Source organism: Calidris pugnax, unplaced genomic scaffold, assembly GCF_001431845.1.
Source record: "Calidris pugnax isolate Ruff unplaced genomic scaffold, ASM143184v1 scaffold27, whole genome shotgun sequence".
Classification (NCBI taxonomy): domain Eukaryota; kingdom Metazoa; phylum Chordata; class Aves; order Charadriiformes; family Scolopacidae; genus Calidris; species Calidris pugnax.
In genome coordinates this window covers 16,491,749-16,501,967 of record NW_015090893.1, presented here as the reverse complement: position 1 = coordinate 16,501,967, position 10,219 = coordinate 16,491,749, and the positions used below count along the sequence as shown (strand labels likewise).

The 10,219-nt window shown below is 42.4% G+C and overlaps 1 protein-coding gene across 1 annotated transcript in view; it reads left to right on the top strand.

Moving 5' to 3' along the window:
• Positions 1-7,427: 7,427 nt before the first annotated feature.
• The window catches only part of UBE2B (ubiquitin conjugating enzyme E2B), an 11,128-nt gene continuing 8,336 nt past the window's right edge, over positions 7,428-10,219 (top strand). Inside the window, exons 1-2 of the mRNA XM_014948193.1 lie at positions 7,428-7,529; positions 9,671-9,768. The gene's annotated coding sequence lies outside the window, so the exon portion shown is untranslated. The remainder of the gene's footprint in view (positions 7,530-9,670; positions 9,769-10,219) is intronic.

Here is a 10,219-nt window from a genome sequence, read left to right as displayed (position 1 = left end):
TGAATGTGGGCTCAATTGTTTTGTTAAACAAAAATGAAACACTGAATTGAGGTCTAGTCTAAAATATCAAAATACGAGACAGCAGATGAATGATCTGCTAACTTCTCATGAATTTTGGAAGTACTTCTCCCTCAAAATTAACATTTGGTTTTCCACTGCAATACTGATTTGATTCAACCCCACACAGACACATGGCTTAATGCAGCACCAGTGTGTTGTAATTACAATAACCGTTTTGTGCAGCAATAAATATTTTAAGAAAAGCAGTTCTCACCTTCCCAAGTCCTGGACTGTTCTAACAGGCATTAAAAAGAGCACTTTTCATCTCATCTTTTAGTTGTTCTACATATTTGTTATTCCCTCTGGGCTTCAAAAAATAGTTTGTTTTTTGGCTTTCAGCTCTGGTAAGAATCTGATAGCAAAAAGTATAACGATCTTTTAAGTTATATTAAAGAATATTTTCTCTTAAAATTATATGCCAGCATCTAAAGAAAATCTGTTATTTAACAACTCAGAGAGCCAGATACCTCGTGAGTAGTTCCAAGGATAATGCCAATTGTATACATTAAAAATGGAGCTTGTCAGCAAAGGACACAACCGATAGTTTCAGGTTGTGTCAAAAAAAATACCACCCCTACCTCGGTATAAAAGACACTGGGACATACAGGACTTGGGTTTACAGTCTCGCCGGGGTGACTGTAGGGTTATTATGCCCCTGTTAGGAGTGAGGACAGTGATGCCATCTGTCCTCAGCCTCTGGAGGGATGGAAGAAATCCCTGGATTTCGAAAGGCTCCACAGCCACACCTGCTGGCTGCCGGGCTCGCCACACACCGATGCCTTCAGGCACAGCACGCAGGGATTTTTACAGAAATCACTCTAAAGCGATGCTAAATGCTGTATCACACCATGGCACCCTCGGTATATCCTAAAGAAAAATGTTAAGGAGTGTTAAAAGTATTATATAAAGTGCTGTAGGGAGGTTTTTGTACAAAACTCTTTGTTCAACTTGTTAAAAAACTAGAAGTCACGTTTCCTAAGGAACTGTAACCCCTTGGCTTTTGTTTGTGCATTAAAAGGTGATTGCATGGTATATACTATTTTGACAGCGGAGTTTGCTTTACTCAGCCTCCATCTGGGTGGCAGCAAACTAGTTTTTCTTCGCTGTCTGATTTCTTTCACTGTGTGATTTCTCCTCACTCTGCAAAGGGCCAGATCCAGTGCTTTTCCATGATGAAATTCATGCCTCTTGAGGAGCAGGCTCAGCGCAGTGAACACTCAGCTGGTGTCTCTGAATCCACTCCTGTTTGTGTAGGAGAACATATAATTAATGTTTTGTGAGAGGTCATAGAGAACTATAGGGAAATAGAGGCTTTTAGGGACCTTTGGGGACATATTCAGGCTCCTCTGAATATCTCTACTGCACACAGACACACAAACTGAGGACAGTTTGCAATCTATAGGAGCGACTAGTTTACCAGTATGCATATAGTTATGAATTTATATCTGTTCATTAGATTATTCATAAAGTCATATCATTAGGTGATTAAGAATCTTTTCATCTAGTGCTGTTTGGTGCCTGTTCTCAAATTATCTCGGGGTTGTTTTTTTTTTTGTCATTGCACCTACTTCAGTAACATCTAGGATGTCTGGGTCTTGTTCTATTGCTGTGTTAACCTAGTTCATGGTTTTTGGCTCATCTTCCTGAATTGGTACAGCGGGTGGGTGGAAGGTGAGTTATTATTTTAGCTCCCAGTTCTAGGGTAGGTAAGGGCCCCAGAGTTTTATCTAAATTATACTGGAGAAAATATTCCCTTTAGGAGCGCTCTGCTGGCTGAGAACTGTCCCAAAATACTCCTCTAATTTGTTCAACAGGGGTTATGAATGGACTATCAGGGTGGCTGTGGCAACTATACAGCGACTCAAGGCTTTTTCACCTCCTGTGCTGCCCCTTTTTCTCTGCAGCCAACGATCTGCCCCTATATCTTTATTTCCAAATCACATCTACATGTGCTGCCCTACCCTTTGTGTGGATGTGATTCACGTGCACAAACAGAGCATTAAGTTCTTAGGGACGTGCAGTTTTTGAGCATGGAGTAGGAAACAAGAGACAGGTACTATAAGATCATCAATTTAGATCTTCTGGCCAGCCAGGAAAACGTAGCGTCTCTGACTACATATTCTTCCTCCAACAGGTAACATCTTCTCTGAGCGTATCAGAAGACCCCAGGGTTTTGCAGCCCAGCTCCAGTGAGTCCTGCTTCCTGCCAGCAGCGTTCCCAGAGCTGATTTCACCTTATCTCACACTCAGACCTTCCTCTTCTGCATACCTGAAGGATATCGCCCAAATGTCAGACTGCTGACCTAGAGCTTCTTCCATTAACCAGGTAGGAAAGGTAGGATCCCACTGCCAATAAACAGAGACATTCTTCCATAAGCAGTTTAGAACATCTGAATGAAGAATTTAATCATTGCCTAATTGGGGTGATGTGAAGCATTTTCTGAGAATCTCTACTTCTCTTCATTGGCTGTTGGGGTGAAAACAGATACTTCTAACCTAAACAAATAAATCAGATGTCTGAAATAGATGTGCTAATATCCCTCTAAGTGCACAGGAAGAGACCAGCTTCCTGTATCATGTCCTAATTCTGAAAGAACTTCCTCTGTCCCTCCGTTTCCAATTTGCTTCCAGCCACCACAGCTGGATGGTGGCGGCCAATTCCCAAGTGGGAATGTCCCCTTATGTGTGTGATTGCACTTTGAAACTTGGGACACCTAAAAGAAACCTGAATAAACACACTACGACAAAATAAATTCTCCTGGAAGCTCTTGAAATGTTTGTGAAAGGACTTTGAAGGGTTACAAAGACTCTTGAGGACTCAAAGTGGCCGAATAGATAAACTGCTTTCCCTTTCTTCTCTCATACAATTCAAAGCTCTGTTTCATTTTGAGTATTAAACATAGTTGTCATCGCTTAACACCTTCTGAAAATATGTCTATAATACGAAATCAACCCATCATCAACAAAATCAATGATTCTGGGGATTTAAACACATCATGTCAGAGATTTGGAGGGACAGAGCGAACCCTCCCCAGTGCTGTAATTCAGCCGTGGGAGGAGAGCTCGGCCTTTCCTCTTCCCCGTCCCCCAGGAATGAATGAGACCCTTCATTTGTCTGAAGCAACTGCATTTTCTATTGCCAGAGAAAGGGTGAGTCAGAAAAGGCTGCTGCTGGTGAAAGCTTCTCTGGGCTTTACTCAACAGAAGGCTTCATCATTTTTTGTTTGAGTTTTCATGGTGTTAATAGGTTATTAGAAATGCCTGGTATCACCACTAGCATTCTGGATTTGTGAAAGAGCTTTTTGCTTGCCATTTATTTTAAGACATAATGAACAAGCTCTCCTTGTGGAAGAAGGCATTTTAGGTCTGCTCTTAAAAATGAAATAGAGAAGCTAGTAAAAAAAGAAAATGCATCTCAATTAGATTATTTTTCCTCCATCTGCTCTCTCAGATCTTTTTATGACAGGAAATTGCCTATTGGATTTTTGATTTTGCTTAATGGAAATGGCAAACCCTAAATCCATTCCCGTTCCCACTGACATGAGGGGAAACAAGATTCAGTGTCTCAACAGAACACCTTTCTTTTTTTTTTTTTTAAACCATTCGTGTCTGCAACTGCATCTCAGCGAATATGGTAATTATAACATCAGTGAATTTAAATTAACTTAAATACTTATGAAACTGTGGACTGGCACTTACGCTCCTGAATCTCCTTGGCACTTCCAAAAATCCCAGCTTCTCTGATTAGCAATTTCTGATGTGCCACATTCGTCATGTGTGGACATCCCAATTAAACTCACCGAACTCTTCGTGCGAGTTTGTGTGACAGACTGTAACTGAGTGGAGTTCTGATAGGAAATGGAGTTTCTAACAGGAAATAGCATCTCCAGGAAGGTAGTGACCTGGGGATAGCTTTTCCTTGCATTTTTAGGATGTTGAGCTTCAAGAAATACCATCCCTGAAAAATCTCAGGTTCTTCATAAAATACTTGAAGAAGAGGTGCCCAACTTCTTGTAAAAAAGGACATGAACAGAAAATAAATCAGCTGGTTAAAACAGATATAATGATTATATACCATATTCTTATTCTAGTCTCCCTGTGGAGATGGCTAAATAATTAAAAATCTCTCATCAGAAAGCCTGTTATCTTAAAAACTGAAATGAATCCAACTATGCAACCCTGCTGTATTCCTCTCAGAGGAGGAGGCTATGTAAAGGCAGATCCTTCCCGCTGACTCATTCTGCTCTATAAACTACATTTGAGCTTTGAGAATAAAGGAATTATCCTGCCTTGTTAAAAAGCTATTTACCTCTGTGTTTATAGTCCAGCGCCGCCAGAATAACTACTGCAGTGTACTGTTATAATTGGTACTAAGAATAATAGTAATCAATATCTAACAGCATGAATGAGAGCGTGAAGACAGGAACTACCACTCCTCTCCACAATTTCAAACCTCCTCTACAGAATGCCATAATTTTAAGTGGACAATAACGGAATTTTATTAAATACAGAATAAAATCTTTATTGGGAATTAATTACACACTTGGAAAATCCCTAACTCTTCCAAGTTACAGTGTTGTTAACCACATCTCCAAAAGTTCCACATCTTTCTTTCTGCAGTTTTACAGCATCTTCTCTTGCCCTGCTCCTTCGGGTTCTGCAGAGAGCTCCTCTCACTGGTCCTCACAGGGGCTCAGCGCCAGCGCTGCTGGACATCTTTCATATGGACAATATGGCACAGGTTGACTAGGAAACACACAGGATACCATCTTCTAGGGAAAACAACCCCCAAAAAAAAGGAATTATTTGAGAATTATCTGTTTGGTTTCAATACAGTGCTGCATTTAAAGATAAGCCTTGCACTGCTTTCACTGAATCTGGAACCAGAGCATAACGGTATCTTTGACCTTATATGTAGGTCAAATACCTGGACAGAAGTTCACGTGCAGGAGACTCCTTCTCCCTTCCCACTGGAATTGCAGATGCTTCTCCCAGAAGAAAAAAAAATAGAAAAACAACCCCATATTTTTTCCATACGTGGGGTCTTTTAAAACCAGTTCTGGAGTCCTGTACTATCGTGTAACCACATAATCTCTATGAACCTCACATGGGGTAGCTAATGCTTAAGCAAAACCAAAATCACAAAGTTTAGTAATTAAGCTTTGTGTTAATGAAATATTCTCAGGTTTGAGATCATGGTGTATAACAAAGGGAAGGGGGAAAAAAAGGGAAAAACACAAGAAAAAACCCGAAACAGTTTAATAAGAAGCAGGTTCTGTTTGCTTTAAATTTTCTCAGGCATGAAAGTGTGGTCTGAAAAAATCTCTCCTGCTCCTTCAGAATTCACCGCGTGAGGCAGAGAGTGCCCTCATTTCCCAAAGTCATCAATGTCCTGATACCACTACAATTAGCAACAGCTTAATGTAGGTGATGAGCGAAAGGGAGCGGGATCTCTGCAGGGTCATCCCGTCCCCCCTGCAATGGCAGAACAAGCCAGAAATGATTAGAAGGGATGAGACAGCAGAGAGGAGGAGGAGAAGATGGGAGCAGGGAAGGGCACAGAAGGGGAGGCAGCTGCTAAGGTGGTTGTTTCACTCAGCGGGCTGGATAAAGTACTAAATATTTTTAGCTTTTCAGCATTTCAGAGGTGGGTCCAGATAGTCTGCAGCGATACTGCTGCTACCCAAATACTCCTCCCTCCATCTCAGTCCAACATCTCTTTCTGGTTTCAATTCTGCTGCTCGTTTCAAGCCAATTGGATGTCTTAAACTATTATTATGAAACCAACCCTTTTTCTCAACAAAGAATTAACACTTTCGATGTCTGTACAATGAGACACTACAAAAAAAAAGAAAAGGTGTGATCCGAAAGCAATAACATTTTATTTGTGTTCAGTCTTTCAGGTGGGTTCTTACATCATTGTTGTGAAAGCACTCAATCGCTTGGAGTAACTGGAAGAGGTATTTTTTTAAGCCTTTTGTTACCCAATCCATGGCAGTAGCGCTGGAGCTCATCTAGAACTGTATGATCAGTAAATTCAAATATCAAGGGAGATTTTTCCTGCTTAAATACATGAATCAGGTTGACAATATTCCCATGATGAAATCTCTGTCTGTAAAAGAAAAACACTTTCTACCATGGCTTTCTACCATTGCAATGTATATAGAGTTCCCCTTTAAAAGGTTGATAACAAGAACAATCATTTGCTTAATTAAAGGTAGACATTGTTTTGAGAATATGCTTTGTTTCTGCTGCGTCAGCCTTCCTCCGATATTCAAACATATTTACCAGGTTATTTTTCACAATGCCTCTCCAGGCTCTGAGCTGATAGTGCTGAGCCAGGAGTACAGCAAAGAAACCAGCAGCTCTTCCCATCAGCTTAAAAAAAATATCGTCTTGCATTTCACTTATACTAATAAATCATAGATAAGAAGTCACATATTAAAAGATGCACATTAAAAACATGGACCGTTTCACATTGAGGTCCACTTACCATTTAATTTTTAAATCACTCTCTGTTGATATTTTGAAGCAGCTTGAGGTTAAACCCAAAGCTAGTTTTAACTCAGTACAAAAGTATCTGTCCTTTTAATTACCATAATTATTTATATATATTTTTTTTTTACATTGAGGGCTGCACTTTGTGTGGTACCAGATCTCCTTGACGCCGCTGAGACCCGGGACATCAGTCTGCATTTAGAGGTAAGGCCTCCACACAAACTAACTTTGGGAGAAGCTGATGGACCCGTATGGCAAAATGTGCCATTATGCCTAATTAAAAATTGATAAGAGCTAAATTTTTAAAACATCCAGTTACTGCAGAGAGTGGAAGTGGCCTGAATATAGAATCAGAGAATGGTTTGGGTGGGAAGGAACCTTAAAGCCCACCAGTGCCACCCCCTGCCCTGGGCAGGGACACCTCCCACCAGCCCAGGTTGCTCCAAGCCCCCTTGAACCCCTCCAGGGATGGGGCAGCCACCTCGTACATGTTCATCTGGTTTTATTTCTTCATAGAAGGACAAAAGTTCTTACTAATTTGAGGCACATGCAGTTCTTTAAACATACAGTGTTTCAAGAGGAGTAATACTTGCAGACAGCAGCACTCACGCTATCCTAAATGTTTCTACAAGCCTTTGAGGCGCTGGGGCCGGGGGCCAGGCTCCGGGTACCGAGACCGGGTACTGGTAGCGGGTACCGGTACCGGGGAGACCCTCAGCCCCGCCAGGCCTCCGGGCCCGCTCTGCGCCGCCAGGCCCTGCTGCCATGGCAACGGGCGGAGCGGCGCCGCGGTGACGTCATGCGCACGGCGGGGCGGGCGGGGCTGCGCCTCGCGCTGCCTCATACCGGAGGTTCCCGCCGCTGGGCGCGGAGGTGGGCTCGGTCGGTCTCTTCTCACTCGGGGTCGGCCGTTTGGTGTCTCTCTCCCGGGCCGACGCGGCCGGCTTTGCCTCGTTGGGTCGTGGCGTGAGGTAACGGCGGGGCGTTGAGCAGCGCCGGGCTGGTGAAAGGGGTGGCTGCTGCCCCCAGAAGGCAGAGCTGCCGTCTCCTCTTCGCAAACGTAAACGAACACGTACATAAAGTTTGAGGGAATTCCTGGAGGTTCTTGGGAAATCCTGAAGCGGTTGGCCGCCTTGAGGCTGTGGAGAAGTGGAGCCGCTTAGAACAAGTGTTGAATACCGTCTGGTCAGCCGGTTCTGTGGGGAGAGGGAGGCGGGTGAGGTGGGTCGGGGGTTTTGTCATGCTCGTAGTGCCTGTAGGTAGTATAGTTTGAAGCAAATACGTGGACACTTCACTGAAATGCAGTCAAAAAATAATCCTCAATAGTTCCCCGTCAAAATACAATGCTAGGTTGAGTAGGTCCACGCAGGGATTTTTTTTTTCAGTCCGGTATTTTTCTTGAAAGCTTGAAGCAGATTTGGAGGCGGTAACAGGCACAGAAGAGGCTCAGGGGCTCTGCGAGATGCACTGGGAATTGGGGTATGTTGTAGTCACACCCTTAAATCAATAATATGTGGGGCTTCAGAGGCAGGTTGTAGCTCTGCTGCTGTGGGGATTAAAAAAGCTCCTTAATTCTACTGTGGCTCCACTTATTTCTCCTATATTGGAGCTAAGAGTAGGCAAATCAGTCCTTTCTTTACCACATGATCTGGTTGATTATCGTTGTTCCCAAGTGCTTTGGGAAGAGGGATTGTCCTGAGGAACATTGTGGCATGGCAGCTGGCATGGCAGAGTCTCCCTGTGTCGCTGCTGCAGTGAATGAGAACAAACCAATTTCTAACAGGTGACTTGGCTCATTCATTTCCCTCCATTTTGGAGTCTTGGGCTGATGTTAATATAAATAACTCTTCCCAGAGGGACATTGCAGCATAAGAGAGTGACCTGGGGAAAATTTAAAAAAAAATAAACAAGTTAGGAGGAGGATGGATTGTTTTAACAAACAGAGAAGCAAGTAATTTGCTTTCACTGTTGCTTCTCCAGCTTCTCATCTTACCATGGGACTGAGTTACCTTAGAAATGTTTTGGTTTTGCAGAATGCTACACAAATACATAGTGTTTATTCAAGATTAATATAGAATGACACTGTTCCAATGTCATCCCTTAAAAATATCATTTTCTGGGCAAAAATAGGGATAGAAACTGAACTTGAAACAGCTTTCTGCTCAGGAAGCTGTTACATCTATTTCAGTACTATTCAAGAAGTTTGTAGAAGGAAAACATTCATGTTCTAGACCACACTGTGCAAAGAGTTTTTCTATGTTTTTGAAGCACTATTATAGTGGATAATGTTAATGGTTGCACAGAAGAAAAAAAAAAAAAAAAAAAAAAAAAAAAAAAAAAAAAAAAAAACCCTTGAGTCACCAAATGAAAAAGTTCTGAAATTGTTGTTTCCACCTGGCTCTGGAAGTTGATGAGTTACAAGTGTGTGATAAATTGAAAACATTTAGAAAAAAAAAAAAACAAACAACAGCAAAACAAAAAACCCTTGAGTCACCAAATGAAAAAGTTCTGAAATTGTTGTTTCCACCTGGCTCTGGAAGTTGATGAGTTACAAGTGTGTGATAAATTGAAAACATTTAAGCTAAAATGCCCCTAGTGCAATTTGCAGTGTCATGCATTTGAATTCGTTAAGTAAGGGGGTACTGGAAATAATTATTAGCAAATATAAATCTAAAGTTATTAGTACAGATTTCATTTTGGGACATAATGAACCACCTTAGTAAAGGCAGGGCCTCTCTTATCGTTACAGCTGGGGCTGATTTTTTGAAGCTAGGTTAGGATACAGTTAACTTTGTTTTAAATTCTACATTTGTTGTACAGTCAACAGAGCAGAAATTGCAACTGGTTCTTCAGAGGGGAGAAAAAATAAATAAATAAAGCTTTCAATTTATTGATAAAACTACCAGCCACAGCTGTGGAGCTGCCAGGTAGGATTAAAAAGAATACGTTTGATTAGAGGATGTCAACACGCTGTTCCCTGGTGGTTTTAAGGAAGAAATACAGTTGCTGCTGAGATGTTGTTGAAAAAGTTCCAGGTGGGAATAAATGTAGGATTTCAGATTTAACTGTTTTGGTGCCTGATGTTTATGTTTTGTTGTTTTTCTGTGTCCAGGCCATGACTGCAGCCCTGCCGGGTTCTCCGAGCCCCCTGGGCCATGGGATGTCCCACCTCCCTCCCTGTCTGGGCCACCGCAGCAGAGCACCACAATGGTGAGTGTTCCTAAACCCCTGTTAATGATTTATACGGGCCTCAGCTTGCACTTGTTGTGTTGGGTTTTTTTTTTTTTACAGTCTGCTTTCTCCCTTACGAATTAGCTGGAGCTAAATATAATCTGTGTAAAGCTGGAGGAGCAGCAGTGGAATGTAAAACCCAAACGGGTGTGTGATGGGAGGAGGAGGAGGAGTAAAACCCAGAGGACAGGACTGCGTGGCAGGACCCATTTCTCATAGTGCCTCACGCTGTTGTGCCCGAGGAATGACAGTTTTTTGTCACCGAGCCTCTTTAAAAAGCGGCATCAGGCTTTACGAAAATCCCTATTTTTATACCCCGCTTTTAGGGTCTGAGCGGGGCTGCTGCAGCAGCCTCGGCACCAACCTGGGGAAAAGCGGTGACGAGCTTTGTGCCGTGTTAATTTAACCCAGGACCGACGCTCTCCGAGCC